The sequence below is a fragment of the Lissotriton helveticus genome, chromosome 12 (assembly GCF_964261635.1).
Source record: "Lissotriton helveticus chromosome 12, aLisHel1.1, whole genome shotgun sequence".
Lineage (NCBI taxonomy): Eukaryota > Metazoa > Chordata > Amphibia > Caudata > Salamandridae > Lissotriton > Lissotriton helveticus.
In genome coordinates this window covers 677,728,460-677,747,042 of record NC_136073.1, presented here as the reverse complement: position 1 = coordinate 677,747,042, position 18,583 = coordinate 677,728,460, and the positions used below count along the sequence as shown (strand labels likewise).

At 49.7% G+C, this 18,583-nt stretch overlaps 1 long non-coding RNA gene across 1 annotated transcript in view; it reads right to left on the bottom strand.

The window, feature by feature from the left end:
- Positions 1-18,583, bottom strand: part of LOC144798450 (uncharacterized) — a 1,486,395-nt gene that overhangs the window by 1,092,252 nt on the left and 375,560 nt on the right. The window contains exon 9 of the long non-coding RNA XR_013603538.1: positions 4,834-4,885. This is a non-coding gene — a long non-coding RNA (uncharacterized LOC144798450). The remainder of the gene's footprint in view (positions 1-4,833; positions 4,886-18,583) is intronic.

Below are 18,583 nucleotides of genomic sequence, written 5' to 3'. Positions count from 1 at the left end.
GAGTGCAGAGTGAATCGGGAGTGCAGAGTGAATCGGGAGTGCAGAGGGAGTGCATAGGGAGTGCAGAGTGCATAGGGAGTGCAGAGTGCATGGGGAGTGCAGAGTGCATGGGGAGTGCAGAGTGCATAGGGAGTGCAGAGTGCATAGGGAGTGCATAGTGCATAGGGAGTGCATAGTGCAGAGTCCATAGGGAGTGCAGAGTGCATAGGGAGTGCATAGTGCATAGGGAGTGCAGAGTGCATAGGGAGTGCAGAGTGCATAGGGAGTGCAGAGTGCATAGGGAACAGAGTGCATAGGGAGTGCAGAGTGCATAGGGAGTGCAGAGTGCATAGGGAGTGCAGAGTGCATAGGGAGTGCAGAGGGCATAGGGAGTGCAGAGGGCATAGGGAGTGCAGATTGCAGAGTGCATAGGGAGTGCAGAGTGCATCGGGAGTGCAGAGTGCATAGGGAGTGCAGAGTGCATAGGGAGTGCAGAGTGCACCGGGAGTGCAGAGTGCAGAGTGCATAGGGAGTGCAGAGTGCACCGGGAGTGCAGAGTGCAGAGTGCATAGGGAGTGCAGTGTGCATAGGGAGTGCAGAGTGCATAGGGAGTGCAGAGTGCATAGGGAGTGCAGAGTGCATAGTGCATAGGGAGTGCAGAGTGCAGAGGGAGTGCATAGGGAGTGCATAGGGAGTGCAGAGTGCATAGGGAGTGCAGAGTGCATAGGGAGTGAAGAGTGCACAGTGCATAGGGAGTGAAGAGTGCACAGTGCATAGGGAGTGAAGAGTGCACAGTGCATAGCGAGTGCATAGTGCATAGCGAGTGCAGAGTGCATAGGGAGTGCAGAGTGAAGTAGTGTGGCTCACTGGTTAGAGGCGGCAGACCCGAGAGCAGAGGATGGCCCGGGACCAGGGTTCGATTCCCGGCACGGCAGGTTTCTGGACCAGGGTCAGCGGACTCGATAATTCTCTCGCCTCGGTGCCCACTCTGATCAGCGTTCACACTCGGCAACTCTGGGCATTAGCTTGCCTCATCTTCACTAACGGCCCCACCAGACCGCCGGGGATGCCTGGTCTCACCCTGGAGATACCCATTAAGGGACCATCTCTCAGGGAAGCCAGGAAGGGTTTCGCAGCGGTCGAAGCGCCTTGGGACCCTACGGGTAAGTAGTGCGCTATATAAATGCCTATACACACAGAGTGCATAGGGAGTGCAGAGTGCATAGGGAGTGCAGAGTGCATAGGGAGTGCAGAGTGCATAGGGAGTGCAGAGTGCATAGGGAGTGCTGAGTACAGAGTGCATAGGGAGTGCAGAGTGCATAGGGAGTGCAGAGTGCATAGGGAGTGCAGAGTGCATAGGGAGTGCAGAGTGCATAGTGCATAGGCAGTGCAGAGGGCATAGGGAGTGCAGATTGCAGAGTGCATAGGGAGTGCAGAGTGCATAGGGAGTGCAGAGTGCATAGGGAGTGCAGAGTGCATAGGGAGTGCAGAGTGCGTAGGGAGTGCAGAGTGCGTAGGGAGTGCAGAGTGCATAGGGAGTGCAGAGTGCGTAGGGAGTGCAGAGTGCATAGGGAGTGCAGAGTGCATAGGGAGTGCAGAGTGCATAGGGAACAGAGTGCATAGGGAGTGCAGAGTGCATAGGGAGTGCAGAGTGGATAGGGAGTGCAGAGTGCATAGGGAGTGCAGAGTGCATAGGGAGTGCAGAGTGCATAGGGAGTGCAGAGTGCATAGGGAGTGCAGAGTGCATAGGGAGTGCAGAGTGCATAGGGAGTGCAGAGTGCATAGGGAGTGCAGAGTGCATAGGGAGTGCAGAGTGCATAGGGAGTGCAGAGTGCATAGGGAGTGCAGAGTGCATAGGGAGTGCATAGTGCAGAGTGCATAGGGAGTGCAGAGTGCATAGGGAGTGCAGAGTGCACAGTGCATAGGGAGTGCAGAGTGCATAGTGCATAGGGAGTGAAGAGTGCACAGAGAATAGCGAGTGCACAGTGCATAGCGAGTGCATAGTGCATAGGGAGTGCAGAGTGCATAGGGAGTGCAGAGTGCATAGGGAGCGCAGAGTGCATAGGGAGCGCAGAGTGCATAGGGAGTGCAGAGTGCATAGGGAGTGCAGAGTGCATAGGGAGTGCAGAGTGCATAGGGAGTGCAGAGTGCATAGGGAGTGCAGAGTGCATAGGGAGTGCATAGTGCAGAGTGCATATGGAGTGCAGAGTGCATAGGGAGTGCAGAGTGCATAGGGAGTGCAGAGTGCATAGGGAGCGCAGAGTGCATAGGGAGCGCAGAGTGCAGAGTGCATAGGGAGCGCAGAGTACAGAGTGCATAGGGAGTGCAGAGTGCATAGGGAGTGCAGATTGCATAGGGAGTGCATAGGGAGTGCATAGTGCAGAGTGCATAGGGAGTGCATAGGGAGTGCAGAGTGCATAGGGAGTGCAGAGTGCATAGGGAGTGAAGAGTGCACAGTGCATAGGGAGTGCAGAGTGCATAGGGAGTGAAGAGTGCACAGTGCATAGGGAGTGAAGAGTGCACAGTGCATAGGGAGTGCAGAGTGCATAGGGAGCGCAGAGTGCATAGGGAGCGCAGAGTGCATAGGGAGCGCAGGGTGCAGAGTGCATAGGGAGTGCAGGGTGCAGAGTGCATAGGGAGTGCAGGGTGCATAGGGAGTGCAGAGTGCATAGGGAGTGCAGAGTGCATAGGGAGCGCAGAGTGCATAGGGAGCGCAGAGTGCATAGGGAGCGCAGAGTGCATAGGGAGCGCAGAGTGCATAGGGAGCGCAGAGTGCATAGGGAGCGCAGAGTGCATAGGGAGCGCAGAGTGCAGAGTGCATAGGGAGTGCAGAGTGCATAGGGAGTGCAGAGTGCATAGGGAGTGCAGAGTGCATAGGGAGTGCAGAGTGCATAGGGAGTGCAAGGGAGTGCTAGAGAGTGCAGAGTGAGTAGGGAGTGCTAGAGAGTGCAGAGTGAGTAGGGAGTGCTAGAGAGTGCAGAGTGAGTAGGGAGTTCTAGGGAGTGCTAGAGAGTGCAGAGTGAGTAGGGGGTGCTAGAGAGTGCAGAGTGACTGCAGAGATTAAGCTAATGGCAATGTAAATGACAATGCCATTTATTTATCTGTTTTCAAAACCAACACATAAATAAAAATGTTGTCATTTACAATGCCAATACCTCTAACTTTTCCAAAGGCGAAACCATTGCATTGTAAATGCTTGTTCTTATTTTGCCTGGGCTTGTTATCTGTCATAAGTTGCATTTGCTGTATCCATCAGATTAAAGGAATTCTGGAACAGCCCACCCGTGCTGAATGTGAAAGAAACTCAAGCTCCCAATGTTAATTATGTATTGTGTTCGGCAGAACATTGTCCTGGCGCCAACTATGTGCCCCTTAGCAGTTTTAAAGTGAACTGAACTTGCTATGACACTGCCAGTTTACAGAGGTCTGTACAGGAGTCACAACCGTTTTATTAACTAATATACAAGGCCCTGTCTTATAGAGGTCGTGTGAGCGGGCACATTAGGAATGGTTTTGTGGTGTATACTCACAATTTCACCAGTTTTCTCGTTAAATCACAGCAATAAAATAAAATGATTTCAAGACTGGTCTCATGCTACATGCGGCAGCTGTAGGTAAAGCTGGCAACATTAAAGGTGGGGATCGGGTTCGAGTCCTGGCTTCGCCACAAAATCCTGTGATGTGATACTGTGTAAATCACTTCATCTGTCCCGTCAGTAAGGTTCGAACACCATTACAACAAAGCACGATGGCGAGACGTGCGCTCACAAGGAGGGTTCAAAGATCAAGAAAAAAGTAGCCCCAAGAAGAAAAGCAGACAATGGATACAAATACTTGGGCCAGGCTCTCTGGGAGGGTTAAGCAGACAACAACAAGCACTGGTAAAGTCAATAGGTCTTGCCTATGAGAGCTATTGACTTTGGCAAGGCGTTTTAGCCATGTTGTACACGATTCTGGCTGCTGTTCAACACGGCTAAAAGGTATTGGTCTGGCATGGAGTGGAGTGGGTGTAAGGTAGATGGAGTGGGTAGATTGGGGTAGAGTGGAATGGGGTACAGTGGAGTGGGGTAGAGTGCTGTAAAATGGAGTGGGTAGATTGGAGTGTGGGAGTTTAGTAGATTAGTATGCTAGGTTGGAGTGGGGTAGATTGGGGAGGAGTGGGGTAGACTGGAGGAGAGTAGATTAGAGTGGTGGGGGATATTGGAGTGGGGTAGATGGTGATAGAGTAGATTGGGTTAGATTGGGGTAGACTGAGTGCGGTAGATTGGGATCGAGTGGAGTGGGATATATTGAAGTAGTTTGGAATGAAGTTGGTTAGATTGGGCAAGAGTCTAGTGGGTCGCCAGCAGTATACTCTCCCCCCCCCCCCACGCTCCCGGAGGAGCATGGCTCAAACAGGTGCGTGACTGGCTAGGGTTCCACCAGGGGCAGAGGGAGGGAGCTTTAAGTGGAACGGGTTAGAGTTTACGCTAAAGGGAAAATTAGACAATCATCCTCTTAACGCTAAGATCACCACGCTAGGGGGGAAATACTTCACAGCTACGAGGTTTTCCCTGATTAAGGCTTCAGGCCAGTTTAGAATGACCTAATACGCTGAAAAAATAGTCTTTCTCAGAGAGAGGCTATGTATTTCAGTTCCTTATATTTATTTTGTTTTGGTTACTTTTTACAGCTGCAACAAAACCCGGAAGACACTGGAAGTTTTTGTTATAAATATTTGTGTTGGTGCTATTCCCACTTAATCCCACTGTCTGAAATTCAGAGAGAACCCCCAGAGAAAGGAGCACCACAAACGATCACGAACGTGTACAGTCAAAGGAAATTCTACTGTGATTCACCTAAACAAGAACTTACCTGAACTCTCGCCTTTTGCTGAGGGTGCCGGCGAACAGAACTCCGTACAAACCTGAAAAGGGAAGAAGAAAAGACGAGATAAAGAACAGCAAAATAAATCATCACTATAAATCTATCTGCTTAAAATAAAACTAACAATACCCAAAAATCCCTTTCAGTGTCGTACTTCCAAGTGACATGCCTAAGTAAAAATTACTTGGTACAGACATTGGAGTTGTGATTACAAAGAAAAACATGATAAACATTTGGAACAAGTAGAGATTAATTGGAGACTGGGAGGGGATTGTGAGATTACTCCTTGGGATATTAAATCTAAAAAGTATTTTTTATTAATAAAAAAGTGGGAGGCACTTGCAAACAACAAGCAGTTTGGCATGCAGAAAATACTGGATTGTTTTTTACTGTAATTAGAGAATTTGACGGGCCAGAAAACAACATTTGTGGAGTTAAGCAGTTCATTTTTTTTTGTTTGAATATCTTTATTTGGTTTCTTTATGCGCTTACAATATGTGTCAATTCCACAAACAAACAATTGTAACACATCATCTCATCTTCAAAATATAACCGTCAGAGGATAGCACATTTCCCCGTAACACAGTATTTCCACCTCTTTCCACCCAACACAAAGAGGAAGTGAAAGCGAGAAAAAGCAAATATGAGGGAGGGAAGAGAAAGCAGAAATCAGGTCTCAAGGGCACTTCTTTCACTATGCCAAATCATATATTTTATAGTACAAAATGATCGTATCTGAGAATCGGAGTGTGCTGGGTATCTGTAAATCCGAATATGCCCCAGGCCGTGATTGAAAATAGTCATGGGTTTAGTGTGCTTTGAAAATGGCGTGCGGATAGTGTTCAGCCAGTGAGTGCAGAGTACCATGCGCCGTGTGGTGTTTGAATGTAATTTCCTTTGGCCTAATCTTCCAATCACGCGTCACTGTCAACTCCCACTCTTTAGTAAGCATGTGACATTATTGTCCAGCGTGTATCCGTGTACAAGCGTTGTGAAGTGGAAGGCGATTTATATATAAATCCAATATTCAAATAACAGCACAATAAATGCGTTAATTCGTGTATAATAACTTTTCCAACACTAAAATGCGTAACTAACGAAGAAAGAAAAGGGGGGAAATTAGAAAGGTAGAAATTAAAATGGTTACAAGATTTAAAATAAGTGGTAGTACCATATATTGTCATGAGTGAGCGTCTTCGGTGTTAGAGAAGTGTTAACGTGGGAGGGGCGCGATAGGCAGGAGTCCGCCGCTGCGAGGAGCCCTCTGGGGGGGGGCATAGCTGATCCTGCATGGCAAGTGGATAGCAAGCTCTCGGCGCCAAGGGGGGTTAGTGTCATCGTTACATGGGTCAGTAACATTAATGTGTAAAGTAGTTGTGATTCATTACATGCAGATGCGTGGCAATTGGCGGTCATGGGGACGTGTAGCCCTGTATCTCATCCTCTTCCCAGGTGAGGCCCCAGGTGGAAAGTAGCTAAGTAATGCCCTGGGCAAGGCACACACGGTGGAAAGACTTCAAGGTATCATCCCTGAGTCGCGTAATGGGGAATTTTCTCTGTCCCGCCGTCTCCTCCCTATGTAGAGTAATGCTCTCTGCTCTAGCCCAGTTGTCAAATGAGGTACGCCAGTGCTTCACATGTGGGGGTTCACTGCTCTTCCATCGCTTAGTGAGCCGTCTCTTAGCCGTTATGAGTCCTAGGTCCCAGAATCTAGAAGGAACTGTGTTGTTTTTTGTTCTTTTGTAGAGACCCAGTAGGCATACCTCCCAAGTGTATTGATGGCTCTCACCGGTGCTCTCCGCCAACAGAACCGTCACTGTGTGCCAATATGTCTGTATGTTGGGACAGGACCACATCATATGAAGTAGGTCGGCATCAGTCAGCGAACATCTCGGACACGCAGTAGTTGCGATCGCAAAGTACTTGTTAATTTTATTGGGCTTCAAGTACGCGCGTTGCAATATATAAAATTGGATAAGCTTAAAGCGGGAGTTGCGTGGTACATTGCGGGGACTGGCCAGTGCCATCGCCCATTCCTTATCCGTCCATGCCCTTCCCCTGTCTGCCTCCCATTTGTCTCGGAGAGGCCGTAAGGAACATTGCGTGTGTGCCAATAGTGCCTGCGTCAGCCAATGGATCACATGGGAGCCATTTCCCATGACATATAAGTATTGGATTAATAGGTGTGTGGGCAACTCCTGGGAGATATCGTTCCAGGCCCTCGTGTACGTGTGCGTGATGGTCGTGTGTAGCAGGAACTGCCCAGCTGAGAGTCCCGTGTCTGCGGCTAGTGTTGCAAAGGGAACCAGGGCTCCATCTGCATACAAGTCCCCCAGCGTGTCTACCCCAGCCCGCATCCAGGGTGTCCGTGCGGCCTCCATTACTACGCCGCCTTCTCTGGGTGTCCCCAACAGTGGGAGTGCTGGGGCATAGGGCGTCACTGCTCTGGTGAGCTTCAAGCTGCGAATATAGCATTTGCGGGCCACTGCTAAGTGTAACTGCGAAGGGCATGTAGTCTTGGCCAAAGGGTGGAATAGTGCGTGGATCTGCGCTTTGGTCCAGACTGTAGCATCCGTGGCAGTATCACTAAGGTGCCGTCCACCCAACCATCCCGTCACCCACTGCAGCTGTGCCGCCAGATAGTAAAGCTCCTGGTTAGGCACTGCTAGTCCTCCCGCTTCCACAGGTGCGTATAGTTTTGTCAATGCAACCCGGGGTCTCCCTGTATTCCATATCAGGTTCCTGACCAAAGTTTCCAGCTCCCTAAAAATTCGTGCCGGGACATACACTGGAATGTTAGCATAATAGTACAGTAATCTTGGTAAAACTATCATTTTTGTCAGTGTAATTCGACTAGGCACGTTAAGGGGGAGAGTCTTCCAAAAGGCCAATTGCGCTTGTAAGGAAGAGATTGCCCGCACTAGGTTGCCTTCCAGCACATCTGGCAGGGTTCTGTTGATATGGATTCCCAGGTATTAAAATGTAGTGGGGTACCAGGTGAGCCTTTCGTCGTTGATGCGGACCTCACATTCCTGAGCGTATGGATTAAAGGAGTATACCCCAGATTTGGCCCAATTGACCCTGAGGCCCGACATAGTCTCAAAGCTGTGAATGGCGTCAGACAGCGCCGGCGGCGAGCAGGTCAGGTCTTTGACGTATAAAAGGAGGTCATCCGCATATAGGGAGACTGTGTGGAGACCATCCGCCAGGGGGATCCCCCACTCCACACCTTGTGTTCTCAGTAGCGCTGCTAGAGGCTCAATTGCTAACGAGAAAAGCAGCGTGGACAGAGGACATCGCTGCCTAGTGCCTCTCTTTACACTGATGGTGTCTGACAGCAGGTGTCCTGTGCGTACACGCACCGTAGGTTTCTGATACAGTAAACTGACCATATCGATATATTCATCGCCAAGGCCATATTTCTGCAAGACAGCTAGGAGATAAGGCCACTCAACTGAGTCAAAGGCCTTTTCCAGGTCCAATACCAGACACCCCGAGCGAGGCCACTGCAGCGTAGCGTACCGTTGCACCCTGGACAGCTTTCTTATGTTGTGGGAGGTACTGCGAGTGGGTACAAAGCCGTTATAATCGGTGTTCAGGAGGGCCAGCGGTCGATATGAGCCCAGTCCCATGTGGTCTCTGCCAGACTTAGGGAGGGAAATGAGGTTAGCTTCGTTCATCGTGGGGGGGAGGGAGGAGTCCAAGATAGCCGCCTCGTATACCTTTAGTAGCTCAGGGATTAGGATATCAGGGTAGGCTTTATAAAATTCAGCAGGCAGCCCGTCCGGGCCTGGTGACTTGCCATTAGATAAAGCAAATATGACCGTACGTAACTCATCTGGCATAAGCCGGGCTTCTAGTTCGTCTCTCTGTGTGTCATCAATCTCTGGTAGTGGTATGTCCGAGTGGTATGCAATTATCGCAGTGCAGGGGACTCGTAACCGTGAACAGTATAACATTCTGTAATGGTCCACGAATGTTGCGTGTATGTCGCTTTGAGTGTACGCAATGTCTCCCTGACTAGTACGTATCGCTGCCACAGGTGTCACCCTGTCTTCCTGTCGGATCAGCCAAGCCAACAGTTTCCCGGGTTTGTCTCCAAGATGATGTGTGCGTGCTGAATGGGCTGCATAGTTAATATGACATAGTCTCTCTAGCAAGCGCTCGTGTTCTTCTCGTGCTTCCGATAGTGATTCCTCATTGCCCGCCACTGCATCTTGTTCCAATCGGAGCAGGTCGGCTTCTATGTGTGTTAGTTCCCCATCTAGTTGCTTCCACATGTTAGCTTGTGTACCCAGGCAATGGCCTCTAGTGACAACTTTAAATGCGTCCCATTTGATTTGGGGGGTGGATGCTGTGTCAGTATTCTCCTCAAAGTAGTGCGCAATCTGTGTACCTAATGAGTTGCGAAAAGGGGTATCCAGTAATAAAGCCGGTTGTAGCCTCCAAGTGGGGATGGGCGGGTGAGGGCAATCCCAGGCCAGATCTAGCACATGCGGGTTATGGTTGGAGTGAGTGCGACCCATGTAGTAGGTGTCAGCGACATGTGGGAGCAATTCATTAGATAGCATAAATCTGTCCAACCTGACATGTAATGCGTGTACGCCTGAGTAATAGGAGTATGTTTTCGTATGGGGGTTGAGGTTCCGCCAGGCATCATGTAAGTCCCATTGCCTGGCCCAGGCAACCAGGGCCTTCATCGCTCCCTGTGCAGGGGTACCCAGCAGGGGCGGGAAGGAGCGGTCCAACCCAGCATCAAGGATACAATTATAGTCACCCCCCAAAACCCAGGGGACCCCGTGCCAAGGTGCCAGGTCTGTTGATAGTTTTGCAAGAAAACCTCCCTGATCAGTTTTAGGGGCATATAACGATGTCAGGACCACAGGTCGCCTTGTCTAGCTTGCCTTGCACGATTACAAACCTACCCTCCTGATCTATGCGAGCGTGCGAGACTGTAAAGGGGGTCCCGGGCCTCATTGTACACAAAAGAATATCTAGGAGTCTATTCGTGAAATCAAATCACAACCAACTGTTGACGTGACAACTAAGAGAGGGGTGACAGCTACATTAACCAATTGCACCACGTGATATAATGACACCACATTCACGTGAGGCACATACTCAAGGTGAGAATTTTCCCATCAGTTGTCTGCCTGTACCGCCACTTTTACATCATTTGGGTTCTCCTTACCCAGGAGTCGATGCAATCACAGTCACACAAAACGGAAAAGAGGCCTGTGAGAGTAAGAAGACCCACCATTCTTGTCTGGTGAGCGGTAACAGTGTGATAGGACGACTGAAAAAAGCAGTGCAAGTGAGTGATTAGTGAAAATATAAAATTAGGTGAGACTGAGTAGAGGAAAGACTTTTAATGTGTTCTCTCAGCTCCCTAACTCTAAAAACAAAAGTGTGAAAACAGATTTAACAGAATATCTGCTCAGCGAGAGGTCAACATGTTTCTGCATCAAAAGGAAGTGCCTATGCATTCATCAGGACCTAGTTGGTGCTCCTGCTGTAAAATTAGTGACAAGAGTAACAAGCATTTACAATGCAATAGGTCTCGGGTTAATTAAGTTTGAGCTATTGGCATTGCTTAATATTGCAACACCAATTGCACCAAAAGTCTATAAATTGTAGGCCAAAAAAATGTGTATTTATTTTTGTAGCAGTGGTGGCATGCTGCGCTTTAGATGAATATGTTTCAAAGTAAAGTGCGCCATACTGCGATTGTTACAATAGTTATTTGTGGATGCGTTAACAATTGATGTGTGCACTGATGGCTGGTGGTGTGTGTGCCTGTAGAAATTGTGCACTGATGGCTGGTGGTGTGTGTGCCTGGTGGAAGTGTGCACTACCGGCTGGTGGTGTGTGTGCCTGGTAGAAGCGTGTACTGACGGTTGGTGGTGTGTGTACCTGGTTAAAGTGTGCACTGACGGCTGGTGGTGTGTGTCTGATGAAAGCGTGCACTGACAGCTGGTGGTGTTTGGGCCCGGTAAAAGCGTGCACCAACGGCTGGTGGTGTTTGTGCCCAGTGAAAGCGTGCACTGATGACTGATGGTGCCTGTGCCTGGTGAAAGTGTGCACTGACAGTGTGGTTGTGTGTGTGGTTGTGTGTGTGTGTGTGTGTGGTGGTGTGTGTGTGGTGGTGTGTGTGTGGTTGTCTGTGTGTGTGGTGGTGTGTGTGGTGGTGTGTGTGGTGGTGTGTGTGTGTGGTTGTCTGTGTGTGTGGTTGTCTGTGTGTGTGTGGCTGTGTGTGTGTGGCTGTGTGTGTGTGGCTGTGTGTGTGTGTGGCTGTGTGTGTGTGTGGCTGTGTGTGTGTGTGGCTGTGTGTGTGTGGCTGTGTGTGTGTGGCTGTGTGTGTGTGGCTGTGGCTGTGTGTGGCTGTGTGTATGTGTGTGTGGTTGGCTGTGTGTGTGTGGTTGGCTGTGTGTGTGTGTGTGTGTGGCTGTGTGTGTGTGTGTGGCTGTGTGTGTGTGGCGGCTGTGTGTGTGTGGCTGTGTGTGTGTGGTTGTGCGTCTCGAGCTGTGAATCCTTTTAAATACAAGCATTTGCAATGCAATAGGTCTCGCATTCACACGAGTTTTTGCTATTGGCATTGTAAATTACAATGCCTTCGATTTATATTTCGGGTTTTAAAACATAAATACATGGCATTGTTATTTACAATACTAATAGCGCATAGGGAAGACATACACCCTGCTGGTGCTGCTCAATCTTTCATAGCACGATCCCTTTCACGCAGAAAGGGGACTGGGGAACTCATTTACCAGTGGGTTTTCTGGTGAGATTAGTTGCTTAGTCAGAAAAGTGCCATTCTCCAGAATCAGATGGGTGTGTAATGTTTTGTTTGACATTACTTTTTATGAGTATGCATGGCATATGCTTTAGGGAATGCTACCTTGCATGTAATGTTAGGTGTCCAGAGTGTTCGGTTAGATAGGCAATTGTTTTAAGGCCAGAGTGAAATCGGCCGAACAGAAATGAGAAAAATATTAAAAGAAATGTCCGCAACAGTAGTCACCTAACCACAAGGTGTTGTACTAAAATATCACACTCAAAAATCAACCATACTGATGGCTGGCTATTATATGGCCACAATGTACCTTTAGGTTTATAGTTTGACTGCAATATTGTGACATACAACGAACCATAAAAGATCGTGAGGGCCTCGACGTGGTTCACTTGTCATTCATTACACTGAGATAATCCAGGCCCATAGAGTAGCAGGACAGGGCTAGTAACCTCCTAGCCCTGGCAAGCATGTTCGAATCAGCCCCATACTGCAGCTCACCAGCGAGCAAAGCCAGGTCGTCCATCCTGGCTGGGCCATGAGGATTGCCCTACCTCATCCACCACCACCAAAGGAAAAAAAAGTTCATTCAGTGCAAATTACAGCACTAAATTGAAAACTATGTTTCAGCACTTTCAAGCCTTTGCCTGGCCCTGAAAGCAGCCCCTTGCATGCAGCCTACATCCAAATGCCAGAATGGCAACTCTGCCCTGCTGACAGGCCCTCAACGATACCAACCTCGCCCCTCCTGCCAGTAACCCCCGTTTTAACGTTTCCTCATCTCTATAAGGGTAAGGCTGTGAGGTACAGAGCTGAGGTGGTCTCAGAAATGAAAGACACTTTGAACCCTACCACCATGGGAGCCTAGTCTCAAAGTGCGCTCTTTACACCCCCTTCACACCCCCTCCTAAAACGCACCATGCTCATGACAAGCGGCAGGGCCTAGTCTTGACGTACCGAGGAGGCGAAGGAAAGCAGGACCATCATGGGGCCTATGACAGTGTCGGGTGTCAGGCGTCGGATTAGCCACAGTAATTTCAAATTAAACCGAAATGACGGCGTCTTCATTTGCAAATGTGAACAGATTCAGTTCAGAGATGAATGAAGTCACCGCATTAGAGAGAGACGTGCCGGGGGGAGGCATGGTGTAACACAGGGAGATGGGGAGGGGGTGGTGAAGTGATAGTCTGGTTAATCTCTACCTGTCTGTGTCGCGCTGACAGACATCTCCGAGATACCGGACTCGATCCGCTGCAGCGGATCCCGGTCTGAGCGTCTCTCCATGATGAGCGGCACCAGGTAATTAATTTAACAAGCGCACCACTGCTGTCCTAATGGCCAGGGCAAAATAACACATAACGCTAATGGGAAAACAATACCGGACTCGATCCGCTGCAGCTGCTCCCGGTCCGCGCGGCTCCCCGTGACGAGCTGCACCAGGTAATTAAATAAACAAGCGCGCCACTGCTGTCCTATTGGCCAGGGCAAATCAACCACTGTAAAATCGAACCCCCCTCCGCGCCAACAAGATTCTTAACCCCTAAAGTGCTTAAAGTGGACGGCCGCAGCCCCGAGTCTGCCGCGGCCGGTCCTGCAGTAAGGGGCACGGCGCATGCGTAAAGCCGAAACCTTCCATGGGGCACGGCGCATGCGCAAGCAGCGGGAGGTATTGCTAGCGTCTCAGCTTCCGAGGAGGACAGCGCGTTCACGCGCGCGTGGCCGGCGCAAATCGCCTTGCGCGCGGCCAGGACTGTACTCCTGGGAAGCTGAGCCGTTAACAATAAGGTCTCTGGCGAGAGCGAGCTTCGCTCGCTTCTAGCCGAGACCTAAAAATGCTTGGTAGCCACAATTCGCAGCATTTGTTTTTGCGCAATGACGCGAAATTGCAATATGCGTAATTACACGGGATGCAAATCCTTCATTTAGACCTATGTTTTAATACAAATGGTATCCTTGCGTCCATTTTTAATACAACGACGCATTTTGTGCTAACAAATAGTGCAAAAACAAAAGCAGCACAAGCAACAGCTGCTCGCGTTCTGTTGTTCCCGAGCATTTGCTGTACATTTTTACAGTGAATGCACCATGGCATTCACTGTAAATTCATTATAAATAGTTGTGATTATTTTTTTTACCGTGAATGGCTCATAATTACTCGACGTGCTGTCATTCGGAGAATTGCAGGTACCAGCCGTACCACAAAGATCCGAAGGTACACGAATTACGCCTGCGTGATTGAAAACCATTTGGAACCTCCGACTCTTTTACGAATTATTACGAAATACTAGCTTCAACAAGCATAGACATAACCAGTAGATCAAGCTTTACAATAGGCCACACACCATGATAAAGGAAATCCAAACTAATTAATATGGCATGAATCTGCTGACAGACATTACATTGAAACAGTTGCAGCACCACGATCCATTCGACAAGTCTCACGTTGCGTGCAGTGGGCAGCCCTTTTCAATTGTGATCGGCTTTCAATTGCTTATTGCCGTATTTCAGTGTTAATGCTGTATTAATGCTGTATTACTGTCAAAACGTGCTGCATCACACCGCACAAATGTGCCTTTGCATCTCGCATTATTTAGTCAGCCTTGCCACATAATTTGATCCTGGCCTGTCGCATAATTCCAGTGAACCTATTCTTAGGCCATCATCCATGTCATTTGCCAGTGTGTGTATTTGTCTTTCCAATAAACTTATGGCTGTGAGGTCTGTGCATAGTGCTCGCTGTGAACTCATTCGCTTTCAGGCGCTTGGTAGGGGTATTGAGGATGTGCATTAGGAGCTGGTGAAAGGTGCTGACCAAGACCATTTTAATCTGAATTTCTTCGCAAAAGTGTTGAACACCTCACACTGGCACCCCAACTGCCCCCTTGCCCCTCAGCGGAGACTTTCGACGACGTCTGGGGTACTGGCCTGCACTGAAGGCTGCAGCGGCCCAGACACAATGGCTTTCTAAATCTGTCGTGAAGGGGAGGAAGTGTGCGGGAAACGGACCCCGAGGGAGAATTGTAAAAGCAACACAGAAGCAAGTGAATGTCAGTGCCAAAATACCGCCTGCGCCAAGGAGCCCACACTGTCTGGAGACCAACCACAATACCATGGTCTTTGTACCCCACCCGGTGGCGTTGAGTGCTCGGCATTGTCCGGTTTAGAAGCAGGAGGCTCTTGGGAAGGCTGTTCCCTCTACCCTAAGGTTCCTTGCCACTCCCTCAGAGGTCCCTCCCTGGCACAATACGCCTCAGACCCTCTCTGTCACTCGCAGCAGAGGGGTCCCTCCCTGCGTTCACTCTCCGGGTAGCTCCCTACACTGCCCGCGGGGTTTCCTGATTGTCACTCCAAGGCCAAGTTCCATTCCTGTCACTTCAAGCCGAGGTCACTCCCTGGCACTCGCGGCCGCGGTCCCTCCCTGCGCGCATCCTTGGTAACTCCTGCCACTCCCCCCACCCCAGGACCCTCCTTGGTATGCTCAGACTGTGTTCTGCCCCTCCAGTGCAGTCCGAAGGCGGGTGTGAGAGGTGAGGCAACCCTGCCTTTTTCAGCTCACAACACTTTGCATTGTGGTACTTGCAGTTTCCTACCGCACTCCCGCTCGGGCGTGCCGTGTCCTGCCCATGCCTGCCTCGGTTCCTGGAGCGCAGGAGCCCGGCTCCCTGCCCACTGCTGCACGGTGAGGGTGTGGTGAGGAGGTGGGGCGTGGGAGTGAGCGCCGCTGTGGAGGCAGAGCCTGCGAGGCCCTTCCTGCCTGTGCAGGTATGCGGGGCTCCCAGACATCTCTCTCCGAGAAGTGTTTACCAGCCGTGACTCACGGACCACTCACCTGAGCGCGCCTTAAAGACGGCGTGCCCTCCGCGGGGCGCAGTCTGCCACCTGGACACCGACCGGCGGACGCCCAGACCCACACCGTTCCAGCCAGGCACCCTCGCGGAGTGACTGGCGCCACCCAGTGCCGTGCCACCCGGACACCCATCACCAGCAGTCTCGCAGCGCACTCTGCCCACCTGTCGACGCCCACCCCGTGGAACGGAGGGGAAGAGAGGTCTATATTGGACAAGGAAGCTGTACCCACTGGGGAGAGTGTGCCAGGCGTCGGACCCCCGGGCAGGATACCAATCGAGCGGCGGGCACTGTGCCCTTCTTTGTTCGTTGCCACACACGGGTGTTGGGCTTTTTTGGATGTTTTCGGCTGAGTCTGCTTTTACTGGGGCATCGAAGAGGTAGGTGACCTTAAGATAACATTGTTCCGCATGTAGCATAACAAAGCAGCACAATATACAATACAATACAACACAATACGGCATATAACAATACAGCACATAACATAACACACCAAAGTACCTCGCATAACGCAGCATAAGTTATATAATAACAGCACATCGAAACATATAGCAAAACACATCACATCATATATAACATAACACAACACGCAACAACATATAAGTGCACAATGCAGCACAACCTATATAACAGAGCAACGCATAATATAACATAGAACAACGCACAGCATAACAAAACATAAGCGCGTGGCACCCCCTGACCGCCGGGGTCATGGATTCTTCTCATGTCTTTACCTCCTCTAGCTCGTGCATACCCTTCCAGGTCTCCTGCTTTACCCTCGTAGCGCCCACCTGCCACGCTCGTAGCGCCCACCTGCTACCCCCGTGTGCTCACACGCGGGCTCGCGGCGTGAAGCGCTGGTGCGTGTTGTTTGTCGCAGGATGGGCTTCCCAGGTTTTTTGCTGCTGAGTTACTGATTTATAGACGGTTATGAATTCGTTTTGGCTGAACGCGGTAGAAGCAAGTTAATATTGAGCTTGTGCGTAAAACAACAAGATTCTTAACCCCTAAAGTGCTTAAAGTGGACGGCCGCAGCCCCGAGTCTGCCGCGGCCGGTCCTGCAGTAAGGGGCACGGCGCATGCGTAAAGCCGAAACCTTCCATGGGGCACGGCGCATGCGCAAGCAGCGGGAGGTATTGCTAGCGTCTCAGCTTCCGAGGAGGACAGCGCGTTCACGCGCGCGTGGCCGGCGCAAATCGCCTTGCGCGCGGCCAGGACTGTACTCCTGGGAAGCTGAGCCGTTAACAATAAGGTCTCTGGCGAGAGCGAGCTTCGCTCGCTTCTAGCCGAGACCTAAAAAGGAATCATATCACCTGATTGTCAGGTTCAGATGCTCCACCACAACCTACAAAATAACATCACATCAACAGAAGAGAGAAGTGAGAAGAGACACATAGTATTATAAGACAATACACTCATAACTAGTGTTATTTATGTGACTTGCCAATACATATTTCATGACATGTTCACACTCACCCAATGTGGGGATCGTGCCTCACCTCACCTGGCTGCAGCTCAGGTAAATGAGGAGCACCGCTCTGTTTAGAAAAAACACATATACGCATAAGTATTCACTGTTAATCCCCTCGGGTACCGAAAATGACATCACTGACCAGAGTTGCAGGCGCTATCAAAGGTGCAAAGTAACTCACTATGCCACGTGATAGCTTCAACAATTCTGGAGACTGTACACTGACACTGGTTTCGAGTTACGGATGATCTATGCATTGCATGCACACAAGACTGTTGGTGGTCTATATAATCGCTTATTGTGCCGCATACTTGTGTCGGCAGTTCTGCAGTCACTGCACAAGATCCCTGATTAAATGTTACCCGTGATCTATACATCACGTGCCCTCAGGAATGCCGGTGATGTTGAAATAACCGCATCTGGGATTCGTCAGATGAATTGTACACACCCCCCGGCTTATTGACAAAACGGGACTCATTGCACGTGACTACGCCTAACACAGTAGCTCGGAAAATGCGGAAGACACAGCAACCGACTATGGATCTGAGAAATGGCAAGAGCATACCCAGGGAGAATGCGGGAACGAACAGCGCGACAAACCAGCCAGCCTTGTAATTAATCGTAGCTCCCACTCTTTATCGACTGATGAAGAGAGTCTCCTAAACCGAGGGTTAGGTTTTGTAGCCACCAATGAAGGTGACCATTTTACAGCACAAGTTGGACTAGCCAAGCTGTTCAGAAAGATCAGGCTTCATTACTTTTTTGCTAAACACGATTCAACCAATTCATTACAATCAGACGCCAACACAGGTTTAAAAAAACCATCGACTTTTAACCCTACAGTCATTGGTTTACCAGCTAGAGTCCAGACCTTTGAAGAGGCTGTGGAAAACGATATCAACACACTCTTTAAGACTGAAAGGCCTAGGCCCTATATGAAGCTACCGAAAAGAGAAAAATTAGCTTTACGCTCTTTAACATCTAATGAAGCAATCATAATCAAGCCCGCAGACAAAGGCGGTGCGATTGTGGTGTTGGATACAGAAACTTACAGAACAGAATGTTTAAGGCAACTTCAGGATCGGAAATCTTACCTTCCATTGAAGGAGGATCCAACGGAGAAATTAAAAACTAAGATCTGTCAACTAGTAGAAGAGGCCACCTCGGAAGGATGGATCACTCCACAGGAAGGTCAATATCTGTGTACCTCCCATCCATCCATTCCATACTTCTACTGTCTCCCAAAGGTCCATAAACAACAGAGACCACCTCCTGGCAGACCCATAATCTCCGGAGTTGGTTCAGTTCTGGAACCTCTATCTACATTTGTAGACCATTTCTTGAACCCTATAGTAAGAGAAATGCCCACGTACTTGAAGGACACAAAGGATGTCCTGCGGCTTCTTCCTGACATCGATTTCGACATCTCAAGAGACCTTCTTGTCTCTTTTGATGTCGAGTCGCTCTATATATCTATCCCCCAGACATAGACCTTAGAGGTCATTGACACCATTCTACAAGGGAGGGACCTACAATCTCGAACACCTGTCCCTTTCATCATGAACTTAGCTGAACTAGCGATGAAAGAGAATTATTTCAAATTTGAAGACACTACCTATCTCCAAACATCT